The following is a 27,410-nucleotide window of genomic DNA, read 5'->3' as shown; positions in this document are numbered from 1 at the left end:
GCAGCCATTCAGAGTAGAGAAAAACACCGATCTCTGTGCTCAGCTCTGCATGTCTACTAATCAACAACATGGCTTGGCAGTTCGGGCTGGACTGTTCCCATGAGGCACAGCGTCAGACTGATTTGCATATGGCCATGTCTGAACTGGGGTGGCTGAGTGGGCTAAAGAATGGTGATGGATTAAACCCAGATCAGTTGACTGGGGGGGTGAGTGTTAGATTTGCTCAAACGCTCCGTCCATCATCCCCTTTTGTATTACTAATCAACAACAACAGGCATTCTAGAATATTTGTTTGATGTTTTCAGCTGGGGTTTTGTGGTCTCTTGTGACACCTTTAAGGACTGAATAGTTGGTGTCTTGGCAAAAGGGGTGAGTCATCAAGTGTTCAATGTCTCCCAGCAGCCTCTGCCCATAGATTAGTTGTGTTCCAACTAATTTCCGCAGGAACACCTTAAGGATTTGGTGGGCCCCGGGCCAAACATAATTTGGGGACCCCTGCTTGAAACAACCCTGAATTTATTATTCATTTTCAGCTCAGTCAAACCCTAAGCAACTATGGTCTGATCATTGACAACTTATTTGTTGGCCCCCAAACTTTTAAGGGGACACCTGTCTTTCAAAGCTTTTGAATATTCATGAGATATTGGAGACGTGGGAGCCCCTTTTCATATTGTCCGGGGGGGGGGGGGGGGGGGGGGGAATTAATTCTGCGTTATGCCACTGGATTGTCCTGAAAGCTTAATGATGGGCAGGGCCGGACTGGCCGTAACGGGCATCTGGTGTTTCCCTGGCAGGCCTGAGGGGTGGGGGCCAGTTTTGGCACCTTGGTGGCTGGTTTTGTCACTGGGGGCCGGTTGTGCAGCAGTGATGCAATATCGGCCACATGTAACAAAAGCAAGAGCCGTGCTTCTTATTAGAACCCCCCCTACCCCCCCTTCCCCCCTCCCACTATCAGGCCGGTCGAGCAGCAATCTGCCAGTATTGTTTGCTGTCCCAGTCCGGCCCTGATGATGGGGCCCCAAGAAAGGTAGGGGGTCATTGGCTAAAGCCCACTTTGCCAATGTCTTAAAACGTCTCTGCATAGCACACTGGAGGAAGAATAAGAGGAGAAGGAGAGGGGCCAGTAGCAGCTCTCTGGCTTGTAAGTGCACCTGGTCTGATTGTTTCAAATATCTATCCCAGAAAGTTAGAGGAGTTGCTAGATGGGACAGCAACCACATTATGTTCTTGCACGGGATTTAATGTTGTTGGTCTTTCCAGTGGGGCAGTGTTTCTGGCACGTGCTCCAGTAGCACAAGCAAGTGCCACAGGATAAAACACTGTGAGACATTGCTTTGAAATTATTGTCTTCTACAGAGTGCCAGATTTTTCTCACAGGCATCTTCTGAAGTTATTTCTTCTCCTTGCAAATTATCCATAAATGGCGGAGTTGAACATGTTGCGATTTTAACTTCTGATCTACTAGTGACTGTTGGACGTCCATGGCCAATGCTTATCTCACTGAGCCATCTTGCGCGCTTAAAAAAAAATATTACGCATACATATCAATAACACATAAACATAAATCCTGTTATTAAGTATTGCTCGGACCATGTGGTTGTTGTTTGGTTTTTTTTTTTCCCAAAGATACCAAGCTATGTTTTCAGTCCACAGAAGTTCTGTGCATTGTGCTAAATTGCTGCTCGTATTAATTAAGATTTACAAACTAGGCCCCCTTCTTGGCTTTTGTTACGCTCCTTTAATTTAATTTCTGATGCCTTTATATGCCTCTTCCTATATATTTGTTTCTGTCTCCAGAGACCTGAGTCACGATTTGTACGCCTCGTTCAAGGTCGCCTACCAAGACCCCCATTAGGCGCCCTGTTCCCCAAGGGAGCCCAGTCAAGGCTCATTACCGGAAGCACGCCCTCGCGACGCACGGCCCCTACAATGACTCCGTCTGCAATGCCACGCCACGCTGGACGGGCCTTGTTGTTGTCATCGGTGGGGGCGAAGGATACGTGCCTGTGGTTAAGAGAATGACGACGAAGGAGAGCGTGCGTGCGCGCGGGACCCCAGCTCATCCGAAATGCATTATATTTAATCACAGCTCTGGTACCCAGCTGCGGAGTGCGACATCTAATCTCAAGTGTATTAAGAGTGAGCGCCATCAACATTTCATGGTGACGGCTCAATGACATTGAAGGCCCATTAGGCGGAATTGCGTTCCACATCAGCGTCTTTCGACTTCATTGATAGCGGAGTAGTCCGTATGTGCATTACGTCTTCTCGTCCAGCACAGGTGTGGCGCCTGAAGGACCCACGTGCTGCCTATGTGTGGAAGGTGTGCTGTTCTATTCTGCAGTCCTGAATTGACTTTGGGTGATACTTTTGTGTGGCTATTGTAGCACACGCCTTCATTTTTCACCAGAGGCCTACAGTTGTTCCACACTTCTGCGTTTCTGCCAGGGGTGTAGCTTGGTCCGTAACATTGGGGGATGTGAGCTTCAGATTTTCCAACAGTCAGGTTGGCATATAATGTTCAAATACATAATATGACAAGTAGAGAGGGGTCTAAGGGCAGTGGAAAGGGAGGGGAATGAGGGTTGACAGGAGTACTAAGAGAGCAAATGTCATATTTTGTTAAATAACCAATGTTTTTGAAGACTTTCAAAGCAGAGCGAGTGTGCATTTTGGCTGTGTGTATGTAAAAATTCTGAAATCCGACTAACATCTTCTGTACTCAACTATTTATCATAGAATGCATTTATTGGGTGTGGGGGGTGTAACACCCCAGTCCCTAAAGTTACACCCCTGCCTTTTACTATGCAGAAATACAGTGGCAAAAATTAAAGCATGCACTTTGAATTTTTATATAAATTGTAGCTATGTGGTGTTTTTTAAAAATTATTTTCAATGTGCCTTTGTTTTACGTATTGTTCACTGCTAACAGTAATTATTGTTATAGCAGTAATGGTTTTATTTAACAGTGCAGGCAATATATATATATATATATATATATATATATATATATATATATATATATATATATATATATATATATATATTGATTTAAAAAAAAATAAAGCTTTTCACAGTTTAAGGCTCAAACCGTTCCTGTTTGTGGTGCCCATAACTAATTATTCCTTGGATATATCTTCATCTTTCTGCTTGTATAGGGATTTATAAATCCCAATTATACCATATTTTTTAGTGTAAGGAATGGAAAGTCCTCTCAGAATCGTATTCCATCATTTCCACTTGGCCGCAGCTTGATTGGTCTATTAATGTGCCTCAGATGTTTCTGCTTAGGACTCATTTGTCACCAGTATAAAGTCATCTTTCAAAGATCTGAGGACAGATGTCAAAGATAATGATTCAATACTGGGCCCTACGGTTTATAGAATAAATTATGCCCTACGATTTGCAGATGGTTCTTCCTTGCTTAAGACTTAGATGGCCAGTTTCAAGATCAGAGTCCTTAGGGCCCCATCATTTAGATCCGAGCCTGCCCAATCCATCGAAAACGGAAAACACCTCTGCCCCGAATAACCAAGAGGGTGTTATCAAAGGTTAGTTCCAAAGCACAGAAACAGCAGAGGCAATCACCCTTAAAAGGACATAAGAGCAGTACACATCTTTGTAATGGAATCGATGACTTTGGTAGTGGATGTGTGAAGCGTACCTAAAGAATGCATGTGTGGAGCTCCCGCCCCCAAAGGAAAGAGCTTTGAAATGAATCTCTTTAATCCGTTTTATACCTTTTTTTGCTAACTCAAGTCTCCCTCAATTGTTCCCCAGATCCTTGCCAGCACTTGTCACATCTGAGTTCAAAGGGGCGTTAGACCTAACAGAGAGGTCTTCCCCTAAACCTTTAGTTTACTCACCGCCTTTTGCTGAAAATCATTTTTGTTGGTTTTAGGACTCTGTGCACTTTACCACTACTAACCAGTGCTGAAGTGCTAACTCATTAAAACATGATAAAATTGACCTATACCTAATTGACACATTTAATTTACTTATAAGTTCTTAGTAAAGTGGTACAACATGTACCAGAGCCTGTAAAGTAAATGCTACTAGTGGATCTGCATCACTTATTGTGCCACCCACTTAAGTAGCCATTTAAAACATGTCTCAGGCCTGTCAATAAGGTCTGTTTACAGTTTTTAAACTCCGAATTTAACCTGACAAATGAATATTTTGCCAGGCCTAGACCCCGCCCGTTTGAATATATATAAGACACCCCCAAGGAATGTCAAAAAAGCCCACAGGGCAGAGTGCAGTGCTTTTAAAACATTGAGCGTGTTCCTTTAAGTTTTGCATGTCCTGCTAGTGAAAAATTCCTAAATTCATTTTTCACTACCGTGAGGCCTACCTCTCTCGTAGGATAACATTGTGTTACTTGATTATTATTAATAATTGATCATTTTTGTTTCGGAACAGGTAGAAATGTCATGCTTGGTCTCAAAATAATTGTCATTTTTAATCCTCTTTAATGGCAAGGTCAGGTTTTAAGTCACAATTCTGAAAATGCCACTCTTATTAAGTTGGCATTTTCTTGCCCTAACCATTTTGTGCCTGTATCCTGAGTCACATAATTATGAGTAGTTGGCAGTTGGCCTTTGTGTATTTCTCCCAGACAGTGAGACAAAGGGGTACTAGATTTTGGCAGGATAGAGCTGTTCTGTGCCCCACTTACATTTCAAAAGTGGCTGCCTCAGCACACTCACAGTTCACAGGGGAAGGATACCCAGGCCCAACCTGACCAGAAAGGAATGTGTTTATATACAAGAAGACAGTATGTCCTCAAGTGCTATTAGTGTTACATATATGGGCATGTGAAGGGAAATAGCAAGTGTCTCAAGAAGGCACATCGCCCCACTGGGGAGCAGAACCATGAGTTGGCCAGTGTATTGCTTAGGGGGGAGATTAGTTAGTACGGGGGAAAGCGCAGAGGTTATCTTAGTGTCCATGGGTGAAAAAGAGTTTGTCCCCAAAATCCAAATGCCTTTTAATACTTACAAGTATTGGCTGTGGGTCACCATCAATGGGTAGAGTGTGGAAGCTCTGAGGGACACATGAGCCAGTATGACTACTGTGCAGTGACATCGGGTGTCTCCAGAGCAAGTAATCCCTAATACATTCCACCAGTTTTTGGTTGCAGACAACTGTGAAAGTCCCTACCCAGTGGCTCTGATTAGCTTTAAGTAGATGGTGGGGTCTCAGGTTCTCTTAAAGTAGCTGTGAGTCTTAGCATGCCTGTTGATTGTGTACTAGGGAATGATTTGAAGTACACTGTCTGTAGAGAAGTGTAGCTCAAGTCCAACCAGGAGACGTTAGTAACCTAAGTGGGTGTGTATGCCCACAAATCCATGGCAGGCTGAGAGGGGAGTCAAGGGGTCCTGGAGGCGGATACAATTTACCAGGCAGATTTAAAAAAGAAAAAGGGCAAAAGTTTGGGAAACCAGCCTGTAAAACTCACACATCCTAAGAGGGGGCACATCATGAGGATGCCTCTCTGGAACCTCCTGGGGAGAACATTAAAGCCCTGGAAGATCTGCCTGAGCTCATGCATGGGAAGGGGAGTGTGGGCCCACCAGGGAGGAGCTCTGTAGAGCTTAGAAAGAGTGCCCAACTCTAGAGGGCTTGAAACGGCAAGATGGGGCCCAGGTAGCTGATGCTATATCTGGAGAGCACCTTATCTCTTGGAGGAATAACCTCCTATATAGTGAACCTAAGGTTCCTGAGCCTGGAGCAACTGATGTTTTGGTGGTCTCCCAGTGCAAAAGAGCCTTCCTTCTGGGTCTGGCTCATGATGTATTCCTGGCAGGATATCTGGGACAGGACAAGACCTTTGCCAGGCTTGACACGCACTTTTATTGGCCCCGAATGAAGACCGCCTCCAATGCATTCTGTAGATCATGTCCCACCTGCCAGGCCAGTGGGAAGTCTAGGCAAAAGCTCAAGGCTCCCCTGGTTCCCTTATTTGATATTAGCACCCCCTTTGATAGGATTTTTTTTTGGGCCCTTTGATCTCAAAACGGCTCTCAGCAACAGGTCTATCTTAGTTTTGGTGGACCATGTCTCTAGATACACAGAGGCCATCCCTCTGAGAACTGGGACTGCTCCTGCATTGGCTAGGCCCTTGTTGGGGATTTTTACCTTGGTAGGGGTCCCCAAAGAAGTAGCGTCGGTAGGGGTACAAACCTCATGAAGTCAAGGTGAGATGAGTGTGATGTGATTTAGAAGTTCTCCACACCCTGTCACCCTCAGACCATGGGCTTGTTGAAAGGTTCAACAAGACCCTTAAAGGCATCATTATGGGCCTACCAGAGCCCATAAGGTGCAAATGGAACATACTCTTGCCATACCTTATCTTTGCCTACAGCACAGAAATTAGTTGGGTTCTGCTCTTTTATTTCTACCCTGTTAGGTGACCTGTCATTCTGAGCTCCCAGCCACCTCTCCCTCCCAGGATATGGTTAGCTACATGCTAGCTTTAAGAAACTAGATGCAACACTTCTGGAAGAAGGCTTTTGAGAACCAAGAAGTAAGATAGAATGTAGTGTAACTCCTGGATGACCAGAAGCCCTCTCTAATCAGGTTCCAGCCTAGGACAAAAAGTGTAGGTTGTGGAGCCCATGGCCCTCCAAGACCGCTTGGCTGGCCCTTATGAAGTTAAAGAGAGGAAGGGGCAGTCACCTACCGGGTGGGCCTCAAGACCCCCAGCAACCTCTTAAGGGTGTTCCATGTAAATCACCTCAAACCACACTATGAGAGGTCTGAAGTTACCATGCTCCTGTGACTGATAATGGGGTGGAAGAGGAGAGTGAAGCTCTCCCTGACCTCCTATCTTAAAAGGAACAGGAAAGGTCAGTGAAGTGTGTCAATCTATCCCCAACCCTCACCCCAGTGCACCAGAGGGAACTGTCACCAGTTGCTGGAGGAGTTTGCCTCTCGGCTCTCCCTCACCGATGGGTTCACACATTTGTGTACCCAAGATATTGATACAGATGTCAGTAAGACAGTATGCCAGTGACAATACATTTTACTGGCTAGATGACTGGGTGAGGGCTAGCATTAAGGAATAAGTGATCAAGATTCTTGAATTATGGGTGATCCACTCCAATAGCCCCTGGTCTAGCCCAGTAGTGCTGTCACCCAAAGCCGCCCCTCCGGCTGCCACCCCAGAACTCAGATTTTGCGTGAACTATAGGGGTCCCAGCTCCATCACATAGAGCACAGCTTTCCAAACTTTTCATGTTGGTGACCCACCTTTTCAACAATCTTCATATTGCGACACGGTAATGCGAGCGAGCCCGAACCACCTCAGGGGCACCGGGGCTTAGGGAGCGAGGGTGCAATTAAAATCAAAGCAGAATCCGCAATGTGAAATTAAACACACTAAAAAGCAGTTCGTATTTTGCAGAAATATTTTTAAATCAATGTAATGTGTCAGGGTAAAATATGTTGTGTCTCAATTTTTGTAGAAACATGCAGAGTGGATATGGCTGTTCGCGCAGTGCAGTGTTCACGTTTTTATTTTCACTCACAAACCATGCCATGATTGCATGCCCCATTTCCAAGCAGCCTACCACTTCCTTTCTGACTTTTTCAGGCAGACAAGGGACCTGCTGACCCCGAACCCAGTACCCCTGCACTCAGACAAATACACTGCTCAAAGAACCACGCACACACACGAAAGCATAGCATGTACCCCAAACAAACCACTTCTGCACAGACATAGCGCGCGCAAGAACACAGTACATCCTTTTCTATTCTCGCACAGAACATACGTTTAGACACTCAGAGATGATGTACAGCTCTTTCTCTCTTAGACACACAAAGCACACAGGCACTTTCGCTCAAGCACGCCAAATGCGCACACTTACCTTCCCTCTCGCAGCACTCTGCATTGTATCTGCTCAGATAAGATAGAGGACAAAAGTCCCCCTGCTCCCACCCCTCGCAAGGCACAGATGTAGGAAACGGTGCTTCTGCTCATCTTTGGCAAACGCAGCAGGGTTAAAAATAAGCCTAGGATCACACGTTTTTTTTATTTCCACTCACCAACCTTGCCATGACTGCATGCCCCATTTCCCAGCAGCCTACAACTCCCTTTCGGACTTTATCAGGCAGACAAGGGACCTGATTTTGATGGTTATCTTGAGGTTTATCACACCCGTTCAAAACTGATACACAGGAGCCAAGCAGCTTTGACCTGCTGAAATCTACACTGGAGGGGTTTGGGGCTAGGGGAGGGGTAGTTCGGTCTTTAAACCAACCGGTAATTACAGGGTTTGTTGAAATCCGACACACTTGTAAATGCAATCCCCGTGCGGCCTAAACAGAGTGTTAAAATTTCGAAGATTTGGCTTACCGAGTGCCTGGGGAGCAGAGGCGGCTCCGTGGTATCTGTGTCAGAAAGGGAACAAGGTCGCGCGCTCAACTTCTCCTTCCTCTGCGTACGTCGCTGTACTGTACTGCCTCACTGAATGCAAGCATTCGCCCTAATATTCCCACGACCTCACGTCATCGTCGTGACACACCCACACATGGGAGGCGACACAGTACTGTGTCGCGACACAGACATTGGAAAGCTCTGACCTAGAGTGATGCGCACCCCATCCACCGAGCTGATGAGCTTACAGGTATATTATGGGCTAATTACGCTCTGACTACTGGATACTGGCAGATTGCCCTAAATGAGGGGGCTAAGGAGAGGTCCGCATTCTCCACACCAGAGGGCCACTTCCAATTTAGGGTGATGCCCTTTAGGTTAAAGAATGCCTCTGCTACCTTTCAGAGGTTGGAAAACAGGGTTCTAGCTAGGATGGAGGCATTTAGTTCAGCTTATCTTGAAAATATATCTGTCTTTAGTTTTGGGTGAGAGGATCACCTCTTCCACCATCAGTAAGGATGTCAGGCTCTGCAACAGACATGCCTGACCATCAAGACTAGCAAGTGGCAGGTAGGGTAGTACTTGGGACACCTGATGGGTGGGGGCAATGTGCAGCCTCTCCAGGCCAAGATTGAGATTATCCTGGCCTGGATCACCCGAAAACATAGATTGAAGTGAGCACCTTCTTGGGCCTCAGTGATTACTATAAGAGGTTTGTTAATGGATATGGCACTATTGTTGCCCCCTGGACTAAGCGGACTTCAAAGAAGCAGCCCAAAGGTGATCTAGACAGAGGCATGCCAGAAAGTTGTTGGTACCCTCAAGGAGGCCATGTGTATAGCACCTGTATTCAGTGCCCCTTCCTTCTTCAAGGAGTTTATAGTGCAGACAGATGCTTCAGAGCATGGCATAGCGTAGGTACTATCAAAGTTAAATGAGGAGTGCCTAAACCAACCTGTAGCCTTCATAAGTAGGAGGTTACTCCCCAGGGCACAGAGGTGGACTGCTATTGAAACAGACACTTTGCTTTGGTCTTGGCACTGAAGGTGAAACCATGCCAGTTTGGGTCTAACATCCAAGTTCAGAAAGATCACAGCCCCTTAGATGGTTCATGTAGATGAGGGATGAGATTCCCAAACTGTTGATGTGATCCATCTTTCTACAGGAAGTGGACTTTATGGTGGAACACCACCCTAGGTCATACTACTAAAGTGCCTGATTGTCAATCCAGGTTCTTCCACTTTAGCGATGAGAACTCAAAAGAAGGTGGGTAGTTCTCCCCTATTTCAACTAGGTGGGGGGTGCACATTTTAGACTTGACAGCCCTTAGGGTGGTCTTCCCCAAAACATTTTGCCTAATCACCTCCTGATGCTTAAATGTGTTTTTGTTGGCTTTAGGACTCTGTGAACTTCACCACTGATAACCAGAGCTAAGGTGCTTGCGCTCACGCCTTAAAACATGGTCAACCTGATTGGCATAGCTTGTAAAGTGGTACAAAATGTCCTCCCATTGCAGCCTGTGTGCAGTTTTTAAATTGCCACTTTGACCTTGCAAAATGAACCTTTTTCCAGGCCTAAACCTCCCTTTTTAATACATACAAGTCACCCATAAGGTATGGTGTAAACAGCCCATAGGGCAGGGTGCGCATGTTTAAAAGGTTGGAAAAGAACATTTAAGTTTTACATGCCTGGTTGTGAAAAATTCCCAGATTTTTTGTTTTGTGAGGCCTACCTTTCACATAGGCGAACAATGTGTTACCTTGATTCATTTAACAAGTTGTGTTGGACTGGTGGCCTGCAACCACCCCAAGCTACATTTATCAGATACTACTCAATGAGGATGCTCAGTAATGAGAAACACATATAGCTGGTACAGTATGGATTTAATGAGAACAATAGCAAAATAGTCCCATATGTTAGTAATGCTGGCTAAACAGTAGAAAAACAGATGTATATTTATATTGCAATACTGTCTCAATAATAGCAAAACAGTCTCAAATCACTTACAGTGCAATAAGTCAAAAACATAATAATTCTGTGATTAAAGCTAAAGTAGGAGAAAAAGCCCTACATCCCTGGTTCACTTTGCTTTGGCAGCTAGCAGCGGGAAGCTCGCTCCAAATACTCTCTGGAAACTGTGCAGAAGGACAGGGGATGTGGACAGCGGCAGACGTGCACAACACCGTCTGTGAGCTTCTCCTAGTGCGCCACACCACTCCTTTTTATGCACTAAAATCTGGCTTACAGAAAGATAGTTCCTTTTCTGTGCCAGGTGTCTTTACGGTGTTATCTGTAGTTTTGCTAACCCAAGATTCTCCTCCGTGGCGTAACGAAAGTTGAGGGGGGCCCTCTGCCATGCACAGGAAGGGGACCCCACTTCGGATTTAATCTGGAGGTCTTGGCCCTGAGTATTGTGCTGATGGGGCCCCCTGTAGCTCGGGGGCCCCCCACACCGCAGGGGCTGCGGGGGCCTGTGTTACACCCAGGATTCTCCTGACTCCTACCAGCTGCATCTCAAACCTCTTTCTCCCTGGTACTAATCATCCTCCCGGGGCCTTCAACTAATCTCCTGTTTTTTTGGGTTAACATAACCTCAACGGTCTGTCTCTCCCGATCCATTGCATTGGCATGGCAGAGTAAACACAACACCTTGGCAGAACATATACTTTTGTGTATTTCATGTAGCAAAAGTAAGCATCACAAGATCAACTGCTGTCCTAGCGTAGTACAGGTTTTTTCTTTTTACATGCATGTTCACTCACCAACAATGCCTAAGCTAATTGATCCATCCGTGTCGCAATGTCTTCTGCACACTATTTCCTATATACAAAGACAAGATAAGATATCAAGATGCATTAAGAATCCTTAGAACGGACAATAGCACTCTAGCTGTATTTTGTCTGTTGAACTATATTCAATCGATATGGATGGCTGTTTAGAGCAAATTTATCAACGAAATTATGAACTATCTTTTAAACATATGTTGTGACCTTTTATTGTAGTACTGTTTTAAAACTGAATGATTTGTTTATTGGGTTTTATGATCTATTGTATATCTTTAGTTAATGATAGCAAACTGACTCATGTTGTACTGTGTTTTTAAGGAAAGAACTTTCTGAAAGAAACTATTTTGATGATGGTATCCTAATATTCTGGCTGGTGTTCCTGAACCTACACAAGACATTATTTAAGTAATGTAGAAATAAAATATCTTCTTCCCTACCGGCTTGTAGATATGCACTCTGTCATTGTGATAGGCTTTGATTTTAGGTTTTTAGATTACTTTATGTGCAACTGAAATATAATTAAAAATGATCGATAGTCAACAATCCTTGATTAGTGGGTCCTTCCTCTATCCTCACGTGAATAAAACCCAAAGTTCGTACGAGTAATAATCTCAAATGTCAATGCTGAAATAGATGAATGTTTGTTTATCCTAAATGCATCTTTATTCGGAATACTTTTCCCTATTACCAAACTGTTCACCTGCAACCTCTATAAGAAACAGCTTTTCTTCAGCGATACACGAATCCAAGTAACAAGGTCCTTGATGTTAGCAACACAATATGATGATTTCCTAGCAATGACTATGTGAAGTAGAAGGCAACTTCTACCTAGAGATTCAAATGGCCGCTGCTAATTGCAAAATGTGTCAGAGCTCAAGTGTACATGGGAAATGTAGTTTTCTTGCTGGGTGCAATCATGTAGAGCAGTTTTGCGCAACCTTTAGCCAAGCACCACCAACATTCTGTGATCACCACCAGCTTTTTCTTCCTCGAAAGGCCCTTCTTGATCCAATTTAAGGGTATGGTCACAAGTTAACAAAATCTGCCAGAATGCCCATAATCAAAAACATGCATTGATGAAGTGGATGAGAACGTTGATTTGTGGCAGGAAGTAGGCTATTGTAGGAGAGTAGGGTCTGCTATCCTATGGTCACCCCAATTTTTGCTTTTTGCTTCACTGGTTTTCGACTTAATGTGGCTGTGGGCCTGCTAATCAGACCCACAGCCTGCTGTTCTCTCTCTAAATTCACAGACATGTACTATAGGTACATAACCAATTTGGTACTGGACACCTTGTCAGCCCCTATCCAGTGCACAATAGGTGCCAAGGGCATAGGTGCATCCAAGGCCTACCAGGGGCTGCAGCATATCTTTTGCCACCCCTGGCTGGTTCTTAAATCGACACAACTGGCTGTTCACACAGCTGGGGCAAGGTGGTGTACTCACCCCTTGCTTAGATATAGTATACCTATGTCTAAACCTATATCTGGACACATAGACACCTATAAGTCACTCCTATGGAAGGCCTTTACAATCCTGGAGGCAGAGTGCTAGGTTTTATGTGAGATGGTGCTCTAGCATGAGCTGAGCCTGTCTGCAGTGTTTGGAACCAATTCCTTACTACTGTTCCAGTGATACTGCCATACCATATACTCTTAAATGCATTATAATCCTCGCGGTTAATGCTAACTTTGGTTTGGCTTTATCAAAACATGTCGTGTTTGGTGTCATACACTTTGGAATACTACCCCCTCGCCAGTTCTGGTGACGGGGGTAGCATTCCACCCTTCTAGAGGGAGAATACATGTTACTTTACTGAAAACGCGGTTAATCCTAACCAGAGCCCCAGCATCACAAAATGGACGCTGCTGCCACAGACACATGTCTGGCCTCCTGCTGCTGACCGAAACTTGGCAGAGGACGCCTGGACAAAGGGTTTCCTGTCACAGGGTGGTGTCACACCACCCCAGACAGGAGATAGTGGATTGTAGCAGGGAGGGTTGAAAGAAACTAGACACTACCTGGGGCGCACAAGGTGTCCCTGGGCAGATTCCAGTCAAACCGGTTCTGGGGCCATCCAGCCCCAGTCCTGGCGCGAAACTGGACAAAGGGAAAGGGGTGTAACCACCCCCTTCTCAGGTCCCACCCCTAGGAGGGACCTAGTAGGTAATCCAGCCCCTTGATTTGACTTAAAAGTAGGAGCTGTGCAGATGCACATCAGATTATCCTGACTGAAACTTATGAAACGAAACTCTGGACCCTTCGACATCCCACTCGACGTGGAAGACTGAACAATCTCCCTTGTGGTCAAGGAGTGACCACCCTGTGCAAACAGGCACCATCCAGCACCTCGACGTTTGCTTTGTTGCAGTTCCCGCCGGAACTCGAGCGACAGAGATCGACAAGACCCAGCGTGCCTGCCTTCTAACAGCCCGATCCACAGTCCCTGCAGAGCTGAGACCCGTGGAGGCGACCTGAAGTGTGGGGCCGGCCATTTTGGAAAAACCACGAAGCGCTGACCGTGCAGCATCCGAGGCTCCCTCGAAGCTGTGCATTGAAGTTTGAGAAGCTCCAGCCCCGAGCAGCTTTTGCACCGAAGCTCACCCCTCCACACTCCTCGAGTGCTGCGTGGGGCCCTTTTGCATTTTCCTGCTCGACGCGTTGGTCCGGTCGCTTGGCTATTGGCTAGTGGCCCCAGTACCGATGAACCTTTGAATTTGCTCTGCTAGTCTGGTTGCTCCAGACTGGCCCTCGCTCCCCTGAAAAGGAGCACCCGCTCAGACCTTGCTGGTCCGAGTAAGAAGCGATCTTCGAATCCTGCTTGGGTTGCATTTGCCAAGGCCTGTTGACTCCGATCTTGAAGCCGACACCGCCGACAGCGAGAGCCTACGTGGGACAGCTCGTGATTCACTCTAGGACATCCTCGGTGCCCCAGAGACCACCTGGCAGCGGAGACAAGCTTCACGAAAAGCACCTGATTGCGCCCGACATTGCCTGGTTCCTTCCTGGTTCCTTCCTGGTTACTGGCTAGTGACCCAGACTCTGTCCCCTCTGCTTTCAGGTACTCTACATCTTTGATCCACCCTTGGATCACACCGGACACTTCTCTTCTGGACGCCTGCAGCATCTTCCTCTCCAGGCACCATAGATCTTCGTGACGAAACCCGACACATCTTTGCACTTGTGCACCCGCTTCCTGTGGGTGAGGTAACTCTTGAACGCCGGTGCTCCTGTAGTGGTTTACACCTCTAGTGTCTAAGTCTAAAGTTTTGTCCTTCTAGTCCAGTCGGAAGACTCTTAAAACTGTAACTCGATAACTTTTACGCACCATTGACTTTGCATTGGTGCATGCGTGTGCTTTAGGCACTGCACCCGAATCCCGCGGGCTACTTCTGTCCTAACTGCTGTTAGTCCAGTGTAGTCCAAGCGATTCCCAAGGCCCTAGGCCTTACCCCTGATCGATTAGTGATTGTTATACCACTTTTTTGATATATGGTTTGAGTGGCCACCGGCCTCATCCATAATTGTGCAACTTGTGTATGTTATACTGTGCATTTATTTAAACGCTTGTGCTTCATTGCTCATAAAGAGTAGTGGGGATTATTCTAAGAATAAATACATATATTTTGATCATATATAACTTGTGTGGTGTCCTTTCATTTGATATTACAGGATTGCCTATGGTAAAACAGCTGGCTTCACTCGCCCTCTGAAGTTAAAGCCTTTAGGCTGCTTAGTCCATGCTACCCCTAGGATAGCTTGTCTATAAGGTTGATTTACAACCACCACCATAAGGGATTGTTTGGACTGATATAAGGTGCCCCCAGAATTGGAGACATCATACATCAGGCCAACTTCTCACAGCTATTTACTACTTTTCTTGTCCTGTGGGTTTATTAAAATGATTACTTACATTCGTAAGGGACTCTCATCTGCCATCCGCAAAGGTAAAGTTAATCTTATTTTCACACTGTCTGCAAGCTATAGATTCTTGAAACGGACTATAGGGATGACGACTGCGTTTGCCAGGCTGTGTTTCAAACCCTTATTGAGCAGTACTTTGGTTAGATCCTCTCTCCTTTAGATACTGCTTGTCATAGGAGTATTGATATTTTGGGGTCATAATGCATGTAGATTTTCAGGCCGAGCCTGAGCAGCGCTTGTGCTGCTCTGCGAGGCATTCTGTATTCAGGTAGGGACTTGAAGCTATGCCCTCTCTCTGCCCATATTTTTCATTGGCTTGTGTCATTGTCCACTGTAAATTCTGGCTGTTCATTGGTCAATAGGCTTAGTAGTCCCTCCTTAGTAACTCCTTGTCTCATTTTGTAACCTCCCATGGCAACACCCGCTGTTACAAGTGTTGTTACTCGGTAGGCTTTAATTACAGTCTCCGAGCAATATTTTCTCAAATAGCTTTGTCCTGCCTGCTGATGCAAGCAGGACACGCTCTTTCCTAACGCTTCATAAACATTTTTTATAGCACGGATGCAGAACGCATTTGCACTGCAATAGGCCTTGCATTTGCAAGAGTTTAAGCTATTGGCATTGTAAATGACAATTACTTTTATTATTTTTTTTTTAATAGCACATAACTAAAAGGCATTGCCAGATACAATGCCAATAGCTGAAACTCTTGTAAATCCTAGACCTATTGCATTGCAAATGCTTGTTAATTCATGTTGTTGGGAGGTGATTTACTCAGAATTCTGATCCCTGCAAAAATAAGAGTTTGCAGTCAAATCTGAATTTAAAGGACAGGTCATAATCAGGGGCTTAGAATACAATTAGTTGCAGACTGAAGATCTGGGAAAGTTGGTTGTCCCATAATAATCACTTTGACAGCCTTTTTCCTTTGGCTGGACATCTCTGTATATTTTTTATCGAAAATGTCAGATGCATTCCTGCATAGGTGGCCTGACCTGTGGCCTATGCAAAAAACATATAAACGTGTAACATTCCTTTTTAGGTCTCTCCATTCACAGTGCATGTGCTTACTGGTGCGAGGCATATTGTTATCATCGTGCGTAGAGCCTGGCCAGGGTTTACCACTGGTTGTGCAGTTGTCACTCTCATTTGCTTGCTTCTTACTCATTAGCTGTGGGGGCGTTTCTTCCTCTTTTTATGTTGTTCCCTCCCGCGGAGCATGGAAGCATTGTGATCACCTTACACAGTTCACTATTTCAGGCGCTACTTTTTTCTTTTTTTGTTCGAGCACTTTATGTAAGTGCATGTGTTTTCCTGCTGTCTCCTCATGTGCTCCCTCCAAACTCAGCTGTGTTCCTCCTTCGCACCTGTGCTTCTCCCCACTCACCCCACATAGCCCTCTCACTCACATGCTTTCTCTCTGCCAGCTCCACGTTGCTGTCTTTTGCAGCTATGATCCCTCCACCTACACCCCAGGGTTGCTTTCACCACCCATCTTAAACCCCTTAAACCCATGGTGTTTCTGCTCTCCCTTTGCCCCCCCAAATGCTTTAACCGCTACCGCGCTACCGCGTTTTCCCGCTGTGCGCTGATTTTTTAAAAACGGCCGGTTTGTGACAAAGCCAGCTCGTCATCCGCGTAGCGCAGGTAACGCCCATGACGAGCTGGCTTTGTCATCCGCATCGAAGGGGTTAAAAAAGGCTCCTGCACATTTGCGCATTTTGTTTTTCTTTGTAGTTTCTGATCCAGCTTGGATCAGTAACTAAAATGAAACACAAAACAAGCGCTGCCTCAAAAGCCTTTTTTTGTGAAGATTTTATCCAAGTGACAGCATCAGGAATGATTTGCCTTGTTGCTAAAACCATTGGCAAAGCCAATAGGGCTAGGCCCTGAAGGCGAGACCTATTGGCTTTGCCAAAGCTTGTTGTTTTAATGCATATTTGTAAGTATTCTGTTATGCTCAGATTGAATATCATCAGATACACGATCCAGGGGGAAATACCTATCTCTGAGAAATCAAAATGAAAACTATGACACCAAATAATAAGTATTTCCACAGTAAAGCTGGAAGAAAGGACCCAAAGACCATTTAAAAAAATTTTTTTTCCATTACCTTACGTGTTATCCAATTGATTTCGATCCAAAGCCCTTTCCAGAAAAAGATATAGAAAACAAAGGATGTTTCTTGCCATTCACCATTTCACCTGTCCATAGTACCAGATGGCAACATCATTACAAATTGCCAAGAGTTAGTGATTTGTTTAAAATATCGAATTTTCATTTCTAAAGATGTTTTAATATTTGACACTTTTGGGGGAGGTACTCAAAATGTATTTCTTATTTTATTTAGCTTTTAACTCACTGCTTCAAAAACCTAGGCGTGATTGCTTTTTGTGACAAAGAAAACTTGAAAAATGTATTATCCAAATATGCAGACCTGTTTAAAGATACCTATTGCTGTTTCAAATGCTTTCTTATTGAAAAGGCATAGCCCTTTGTTGTGCATGGCAGAAGATTCTATATCGAGACAATCTGTATTAAGGTGTGAATGGAATATCGCAGAATGCTCAAGAGCTTATTAAATTATCTCTTAAAGTGCAAATTTTACTGTCTCAAAGCACATTTATAGCTTTTCCCCTTGTATTTAGCAATAAATCATTCGTATTAGAGCTAGTCAACTGTAACATATAGGCTAAAGAGACTTGAAGAGCATTTAAGTTAGGTGTACAATTTTTGAAAGTACATGTGAAGTATTTTAGGCGTAATCTATTAAAATTTATAAAACATCACATTTGGGCATTACAACTGATATTTGTTTCCATTCCATTTTTCCTTTTCTATACGCTCCTATTTTTCAAATAAGATTATCTTAACAACATAAGCAAATGGGGAAAATGTCTGTACATTCTCAGCTACAGAATTGAAATAGAGAATGGGTTCTCTCTCTCTACTATTAGAAGGTCCCCCGCCAGCAGCCAACTTCTCGATGAGCTAGGATGAGCTGAAATGTGACTAAACTCTTTAAACACCTCTATTTTTATTAATTAAAGCATAAATAGACTTTACTTTTTCTCCAGTTTAACACAGCCTTGCTTCATACTATTGCTACCATTTTCCCTACCCTAGCCTCTGATAAAAAATTGTTTTGCATTTTATGCAGCCAAGTTTGCACAACACAATAAACTCTCATGAAAACGTATGTATTAGTGTATCCTTGTCATGTCCGTGTGTATTCTCATGCTGCACTGTCTATTCCCTCCAGAAATGTTAGACTTTAAATGATATCCCCTCCATTTCCTGATATTTCTGTAATATACATATATGGTGATTTTCAACCCAATTGCCATCTGAATTATGCTTTAACTATACCACCTTTGGGCTATCTCTCATCCGTCTAAATACTCCTGGAGCTGTCGCCTCCAGATTGTACAAGCAACTATTCTAGAGCTGTCGCCTCCAGATTGAGGTACACCATCCTGCATAAAGTCTCGCTAACTGTCCCATCGAGTCTTTGTATTATAACCATCTATTTTTGATTGTAGACCATCCACATTCAACATGATACTCAAATAGTCTGTGCATCATCGCAGTATTTTATTCGCGGTTAAATTACTAAAATGCTACAGCTGATAACTGGAATATCTGCTTTCTTATCATGTACAGTACCCTGCGTTTGAATGCCGATCTACAAGACTGCTAGAGCTCCGACCAAAACAGCCTTCAGCGGCTCTCCGATCCTGCTGTCTGGTAGCATCTTGATTCTTGTGTCTGTCGAGGGGGCTGCTTTTCCCTACTGGACCCAACAGGAGGCGCAAAGCCACACAGAAGCTCCGATATCTACACCGAGCACTCACCTCGCGGGAGCCACTTTTTGGGCCTACTGCCCAAGTCGTCTCATAATGGCTCACCCAGCCCCGTCACGCTCCATGCACTAATCCAGGCTGCTCTTACCGCCTGCGGCACCATTCGCCTGGAAGCCACCAACCCCTGCAAGAGGGTGGGAGAAGAGCGGTTCCATCTGCCCAAGCCTGCACATCCGCCGGCATGATCCTTAGCGGAATTGGTGTGGTGATTCCCCCCTCATTAACCCTCTTCCGTCCCGGTAATGGTCCCAGAATCTGAAGCACCTACTATTCCTGCAACTATGGGCCACACATGTGGTGAGAGTTGAGGCCCGATCCTGGGCTCTATCCCTGTTTGGCAACGCATATTTGAACGGGCCATCACCTGGAACATCCTTACTGCTGTAGTTCCTTCTGTAGCAGTACACCTGAGGATCCCATTGCACCAATGGCTAAACGCCCCATCCTACTCCTAGCCCTCGAGAGACCCCGAGGGGGCGTCAACAGATGAGCTTCCTGTAGACTGTCTCCCCCCCTCGGTGCCCTTGCCTGCATAAATGGTGGGGCCCTGCTCTTCATTCTAGAGGGGATCCACACCTGGTCAGGTAGCCCCACCTGGAGATTCTCCTCACCGGACTCTGCCACTGAGATACCCCTGGGTCCCCCAATGTACGCCTTACCAGATGTCCTGGTTTCCTCCAAACCCCATACAGACATTGGTGGGGCTGTGCATAGAGTGGGGCCACTGAACTCTCTCTTCTCCTTCGCCCTATTCATTTGTGTCTTTAGGTTTTGTTTTGTGCCCTCCCCGCTCCCGCCTCCCAGCTGCTCCTCCCTCCCTCCCACTTGGCCATAAATGGCGACCGCGCGGCGCAGGTGAGTGTGACCTGTCCCAGGACACCCCCGCGCCGCACGGCCACCAGCTGTGTGTGTGCCCCCCCGCCCTCTGCTCCCGCAGCCTCGTTGGGACTGCCTCTCTGTTCCCAGACCCTCCTCAGCATTTTTCGAGCGTGTGTTGCGCTAATTCTGTGTTTAACCTTGTTTTTCCTTATTTAACTGCTTTTTTTGCCTTTCTGTATTCTGCCACTGCCAGGCTTCGTTGTTGTTCCTGTCCCCCTGTGCCCGCCCCGCTTCCCGTCGCCGTCCAAGCGGCCATGCCCCCTTTTGTTTTGTGCCCTCCCCGCTCCCGCCTCCCAGCTGCTCCTCCCTCCCTCCCATTTTGCCATAAATGACGACCGCGCGGACGCGCATCCGTCACGCCGATTGTGCGCCAAAGGCGCGCCAAAGGTAAGCCCGTCTGCGCCCGTCCGCGCCTGGACCGCGCCCAGTGCCAGGACCCCTGGCCCCCAACTACGCAAGACGACCCGACAAACCTACGATGCCGCGGCCCTCAACGCACTCAATACCGGCCGGAAGCCCACCTGCTGCCGGGCCGCCCCGAAACACTTCCACGGACCCTTCACCTGCTCAACCTGCAAGTTCACCTGCCTCCGAACTGGCACCGCGCCCGCCAAGCCAAACCCCAGCAGCGACCTCAAGTGCATCCTGCTCAACACCCGCTCCGTCCACAGACACGCCGTCGAACTCTGGAACCTGCTAGACACAACATCACCAGACGTCGCGTTCCTCACTGAAACATGGATGAAAGCCTCCTCAGCCCCCGACATCGCCATCGCCATCCCGGATGGATACAAGATCACCATGAGAGACCGCGTCAACCAGACCGGAGGAGGCATCGCCATCGTCCACAAGAACACCATCCGCATCACGACCAACGCCGATGACACCTTCACCGCCGCCGAACACCTCCACTTCCAGATTCACACCGACCCGAAGACGACCCTCAGAGGCACCCTCATCTACAGACCCCCAGGACCACGCACACAATTCAGCGAAGACATCGCGGACTTCATCAGCCCACACGCCCTCCCCTCCGCTGACTACATCCTCCTAGGGGAACTCAACTTCCACCTGGAGAACAACAAGGACCGCTACACCGTCACCCTTCTGGACAACCTCGCCAACCTCGGACTCAAGCAACTGGTCAACACCCCCACCCACAACGCCGGCCACACGCTTGACCCCGTCTTCTCATCCAGCAAGCACATCGCCTTCAGCCACTCCACCGGACTTCACTGGACCGACCACAGCTGCGTCCACTTCAGCTTCAGAAAAACCACAACCCACCACCACCCGCAACAGGTTCCTCACAGAAGCTGGAGCAAGATCACCACCGACCAGCTCACCACCTCCCTCAGCCAGAACCCACCTGCCAGCACTCCGGACCCCAACGAAGCAGGCCGCAACTTCACGCAGTGGCTGACAGCCTGCGCCGACGACCTCGCACCACTGAAGAACCCTCCCAGCAAACCCAGAAGCAAGAAGGCCCCCTGGTTCACCGACGAACTCAAGGATTCCAAGAAGACCTGCCGCACCCTCGAGAAAGCCTGGCTCCTCGACCGGACCACTGACAACATGACCGCCCTCAAACACGCGACCCGCAAGCACCACCAGCTCATCCGCACCACCAAGAAGAAATCACTGAAGGATCGACTGGACAACAACGCCCACGACAGCAAGGAACTCTTCAGCATCGTCAAGGAGTTCTCCAACCCCAGCACCGGCAACAACGACATCACCCCTTCACAAGATCTCTGCGACTCCCTCGCCTCGTTCCTCCACCGCAAGATTGCCGACATCCACAACAGCTTTGGCACATCCTCGCACCCAACCGTCGAACCAACGCACCCCACCACGACCCTCCGCACCTGGACCGCAGTGACCACCGAAGACACAACCCGCACGATGAACACCATCCACTCCGGATCTCCGACTGACCCCTGCCCCCACCACGTCTTCAACAAGGCCGACTCTACCATTGCACCCCAACTCCGAGATGTCATCAACACCTCCTTCGACACGGCCACCTTCCCGGAGAGCTGGAAGCATGCCGAGCTCAGCGCCCTACTGAAGAAACCAACAGCGGACCCCACCGACCTCAAAAACTTCCGCCCCATCTCGCTCCTCCCTTTTCCTGCCAAAGTCATCGAGAAGACAACAGACAGCTTGCCGCCTTCCTCGAGACGAATGGATCCCTCGACCCCTCGCAGTCAGGATTCAGAGCCAACCACAGCACCGAGACCGCCCTCATCGCAGCCACCGACGACATCCGAGCCCTTCTCGACAACAGAGAAACAGCAGCACTCATCCTCCTGGACCTCTTCGCCGCGTTCGACACCGTCTGCCACCGCACCCTAGTCCAACGCCTCAGCAACACCGGCATCCAAGAGAAGGCATTGAAGTGGATCATCTCGTTCCTCGCTGGAAGAACACAGAGAGTCCGCCTCCCCCCATTTCGTTCCGAGGCCACCGAAGTCATCTGCGGCGTCCCGCAAGGATCATCACTCAGCCCCACCCTCTTCAACGTCTACATGAGACCTCTCGCAGCCATCGCACGCCAACACAACCTCAAAATCATCTCCTACGCCGACGACACCCAGCTGATCCTCTCCCTCACCAGAGACCCCGACACCGCCAGAACCAGCCTCCACGAAGGGATGAAAGACGTCGCCGAGTGGATGAAGACCAGCCGCTTGAAACTGAACTCAGACAAGACGGAAGTCCTCATCCTTGGACCATCACCCTCCGCCTGGGACGACTCCTGGTGGCCCCCAGCCCTGGGCACCGCCCCCAAGCCGATAGACCACGCACGCAACCTGGGCTTCATCCTGGACTCCTCCCTCTCGATGACCAGACAAGTCAACGCCGTCTCCTCTTCATGCTTCCACACCCTCCGCATGCTCCGCAAGATCTTCCGATGGAGCCCGATCGAAACCAGGAAGACGGTCACCCAGGCCCTCGTCACCAGCCGGCTGGACTACGGAAACACCCTCTACGCCGGAAACACAGCCAAGCTACAGAAAAGACTTCAACGCATCCAGAACGCCTCCGCCCGACTCATCCTGGACATCCCTCGACGCAGCCACATCTCCGGCCACCTGAGGAACCTGCACTGGCTCCCCGTCAACAAGAGGATCACGTTCAGGCTCCTCACCCACGCACACAAGTCTCTCCACAACCTGGGCCCCAAGTACCTCAACGACCGCCTGACCTTCCACACGCCCACCCGCCAGCTACGGTCCGCTAGCCTCGCCCTCGCCGCCGTACCACGCATCCGAAGAGCCACCGCCGGAGGCAGATCCTTCTCCTACCTGGCGGCCAAGACATGGAACTCCCTCCCCATCCACCTCCGGCTGACCCAGGACCACTTCGCCTTCAGGAGACAACTCAAAACCTGGCTGTTCGAGCAGTAGAGACCCCCTTCCCCCAAGCGCCTTGAGACCCTCCGGGTGAGTAGCGCGCTATACAAGTGTTATGATTGATTGATTGATTGGCACTCGCATATGCTTGAATCCAGAGACAGTTGAGATTGACAGCAGATCACTTGGCAGCAATAACCTCCCTATGCTTGCAGGACAGAGGCTTACCTGATTCTTTGCTGTCCCCCGTGTCACAGCCCATGCTGCATCCCATCTACTCTTGTTTTCAGAGGTGGTAGCGCGTCCTAAATACTTAGCCACCTGTGCTCTTCCTCTGACTTAGTCTCCCCACCAGAGGAAAACATGGATGCCCTATTGGAGAAAATATCAACTAATGGGACAACCCTTACTTCCATGACTAACAAAATGACAGTCCTCACTACAGAGATGAAATTCCTGCGGTTGGAGGTTACCATGTTCCATGTCTGCCTCAATAGCTTAGATGCCTGGGTGGACCACTTGGACACTCAGTATGGCTCCTTGCTGGATTGGGATATGGACATCGACTTCCTCCCCCATAAGGCTGCAGATCTGGAAGACCGATTCCGCAGAGACAGTATTTGTGTTCTTGGAGTTCTGGAGGGAGTAGCGGGAGACCATATACTGACTTTTCTGGGAAGCTTGATTGTTAAACTGCTGCAGATCTGCTTTTTGGAAACCGTAGAGTTCCAACAGGCGCACAGGGTCCCTCTCTCACTCTGCTGCTATCAATGGTTCCCCTCACCCAATTTTTGCTTGCCTTTTGCTCCACCAGCATGCCAATGTTTTTATATAAGTGGCACGACGAATACAGGCACCACCATTTTTTTAGGATCACTATATTTCCTTTACTGCAGATTACTCCCAGACCACATCCGCTAAACGTAAGAAGTTCCTGGGCCTACTGTCTTTGCTCCACTGCTGGGATCTCAAGTATTGACTTCTCAACCCCAGCACACATGAAGGGCTCAATGGATGGGAAAAGGCGGATGTTCATCGACTCCAGCAACCAGGCTTTCCTGGGAGACTTTGAGAATTCCACCACTACCTTCTGATGGATTGGTGGACATGCCATCAGACAAGGTGGCTTGGCCGCTCTTCCTCAAGCAACACCCGCATCTCCATTCCCAGGCCTCGGGCACCGGGAGTCTCACCAGCAAGGCCTCAACCCGGTGGTTGCAGCCTTGAGTGGGGACCAGGATAGGGACAAGTCTTGCTGCCCCCCTCAAACAACCACTCCCCCGAACCCCACAAAGGGGCTGCCCTACTCCCCATCAGTTTGACCCCCCTAACCCTTGTCTCTGGAGCTCCCTCTGCTCTAATGCCTATTTGACCCTGCTGGTGAGCAGTGTTCTCCTTCCCGCTCATATAGAGTTGTTCTCCCCTTGGTGTCTGTCACACCTTCCACTCCTGTGGCCCAACAGTCTGACCGATTATGGCTTGACTAGGGTAACCATGGACCCTCTTCTGAGGTTCATGGGCGTTCTCCCCCCACACTTTCTCTTGATTTGCACCCCTTCCCTTCTGCCGGCCACATTTTCTACCACCTCCCACTCCTCGTCGGTCACCATGGTTGCCCATGTCATGCCCACCTACATGCACGCTTCTCATCTTCCACCCAGGGGGCCGCGGGAACCTTCTGCGCTGTTGGACGCAGGTTCCCAGCTCCAGAAGTTAATGAATTCTTTGTTCCTTTCCCCACCTTCTTCCCTATTCCCCAGCCTCCTTCTTTTCTTTTTTCCTCCACCACACTCAGTCCTCTCCACCTGCACAGCCCCAGACCTTTACTCCCTGGCACCCCCATACCTGGGAGCCGACACCCTTGGTTCCACCATCTTTCCCTATAAGGCCAGATGCCTTCGCACCTCAGGTTTGCCTCGATAAATGTCATTGGCCTTTTGCATTTCATCAAGTGCAAGAAAATCCTTCACTATCTGAGAACTAAACATTTGGACATTGCACTTGTTGAAAAAACCCACTTGACCCTGCTGAGTCCCTGAAACTCAAGCTGGACAGGGTGGGCACAGTGATCAGTAGCAGCCATGTCTTGGCGGCAGATGTTCTGAATCCCCTCCCCAGCATCTGTTCCAAGAAATGTGGAGTGTCTATCCTTATATGGCGCAACCTTCCTTGTAAACCTCTCAAATCCTGGGTTGATGACAAGGGGCACTGGGTTTTCGCTAAGTTACGTTAACCCAATCAGACGCTGGTTGAGCACTCTGTCTGTGCGCCCAATACCAACAAAACTCACTTCCTGGCATCCCTTTCCTTTGCTGTTCTGTTCGTTGGTGGCACTTCTTTAGTTCGGGTGATTGTAACCTGTCCCCAGACCCCACCCTCGTCCAGTCAGAAGATAGATGCTTGTTCTGGGGCAGATAGGGCAGTTTTCAGTCATCTCCTGACAGACCATGCCTTGGTTGACATAGGGTGCCTCTTGCACCCTTCTAATAGGGAGTACATGTTACTCTCTTTTCCAATGGTACCCAGGCTTGAATTGACTGCTTCCTCCTTCAGTCCCCACTCCTCCCCATGGTCACATATTGTGATATTCACAAGGCTGCTGTCACAGCTCATAGGATGGTCTGCCTAGACCTGCTTCTCGGCTACATTTCCCCCATCTGCTGGATGAAGAGGGCTTTTCCTGGAGCACAAAATAGGACAACGATGGCACAGTGGCCTTGCATCAGACGCTCTGGGCATCTGGAAAAGCTATCCTGAGAGGTATCATGAAGGAGGACTCAGCGGCTACGAAACTCTAAGCCCATCGTGAACACGCGTTGGTTTTTCTTCCATGCATTTCTTTATTTAGTAAGTTATTACACTCTGAGATGAGTGCCTAGTGTTTGCTTCTATACTAAAACCACAGGATTGTTGTGAAATATTGATGCAGGTGATCGCTGCAAGAGGAAAGCATCCTTCCTGGTGCAGCTGTGCACCGGTGAACAGATGCGGACTGTTGGAGAGATATAAGGTTAAAATGGATGGTCACATTCATTTTTGCATTACATTGATATATCCTGTTCAATTCCCACCTGTAGTATACACGGTTGATTAGTAACCTTGTGCTATTCCTTTAAAACAATGGTCTTCAAACGTATTAATGCTGCATACCTATTTGTGTAAAAGTTTTTTTTCTGAAATTATCGTGCCACTCAGATTGCGTCCCTCTGTTATGCACATTTTCTGGGCAGGAGATGAGATCCACTGTCACTTCAGACGCGGTTTGGGGTGGTTCTCTTTCAAGTGTCCGTCTCTGGCTGCTCTCCAGACACCTCCTTTGTGATGCTCCTAATATCAGTAAACACAGGGACTGCCTCCAAGCAGTGATACCCAAAACATGAGTGCAGTAAAGTGGGAAATATCTACATCTGGCCGTCATCATTCATCCTGAAGTAGTAATCTGGGGCAAACAAAAGGGCAGGTCTTGACTAGAAACTTCCTCATTTTGAACAACAGAAACTGCAGTCCCCCCCTTCAGCCACACATGCACACTTTAAACCTCCGACAGCTGGGTTGAGAGGGGGTGCAGGCCTCCAGAGCACTTTAGAGCCCCTAGTGAGGCTGTCCCTCCAGTCAGGGCGCTGCTCCCATGCTGCATGAGAGCAGCGCCAGGATTGGGCAAGGGAGTTTCCTGGTGGCCAGGCTGCTGTGGAAGGAAGTAGATGTCCACACCGGAGAACATCCTTTGTGTTCGTCTCTAGGTAAGTTATTTTTTTATATATTATTTTCACCCCTCCCTCAGCCTTCCTCCCCCACTAGATACCAGCCACTACTGCATTGGAGATAGTTGGTTGCTGCTCTCATAACAGATATATCACACAATCAACAAAGTATATACAACGTCTTTATTTGTAGGCAAAGTACCTTAGGTTCATCTGAAAATGTAGTAAGCACTTTCACTGTTGGCTGCAGTATTCGACCAGAAATGTTGCCCTGACTAGAGGTGAAGAACATGGTACAAATAACTACAGATTAATATAAAACTTTATAAATAAAAATAAATAAATACTAAAAACACGAACCACCTGTTTTTAAGAAACAAACACCACTAGCTCGAGTCACGTTTTAGCTCCGAAAGTCAGCAGTTCGCTCACGTCGGATTACTCTTGAATTTCGAGAAATTTTCCACTTTTCAGGGAATATTAATCATTGCACCTGAGTGATGAGGGTCATAGTTTCT

At 47.7% G+C, this 27,410-nt stretch overlaps 1 protein-coding gene across 1 annotated transcript in view; it reads left to right on the top strand.

Moving 5' to 3' along the window:
• DPH5 (diphthamide biosynthesis 5) overlaps nt 1-27,410 on the top strand; it is a 375,297-nt gene that overhangs the window by 80,254 nt on the left and 267,633 nt on the right. The gene's annotated exons all lie outside the window — the stretch shown is intronic.

Source organism: Lissotriton helveticus, chromosome 1_1 (assembly GCF_964261635.1).
Source record: "Lissotriton helveticus chromosome 1_1, aLisHel1.1, whole genome shotgun sequence".
NCBI classification, from domain to species: domain Eukaryota; kingdom Metazoa; phylum Chordata; class Amphibia; order Caudata; family Salamandridae; genus Lissotriton; species Lissotriton helveticus.
The sequence above is the reverse complement of the archived record's forward strand: the minus strand, read 5'-3'. Positions and strand labels throughout refer to the sequence as shown.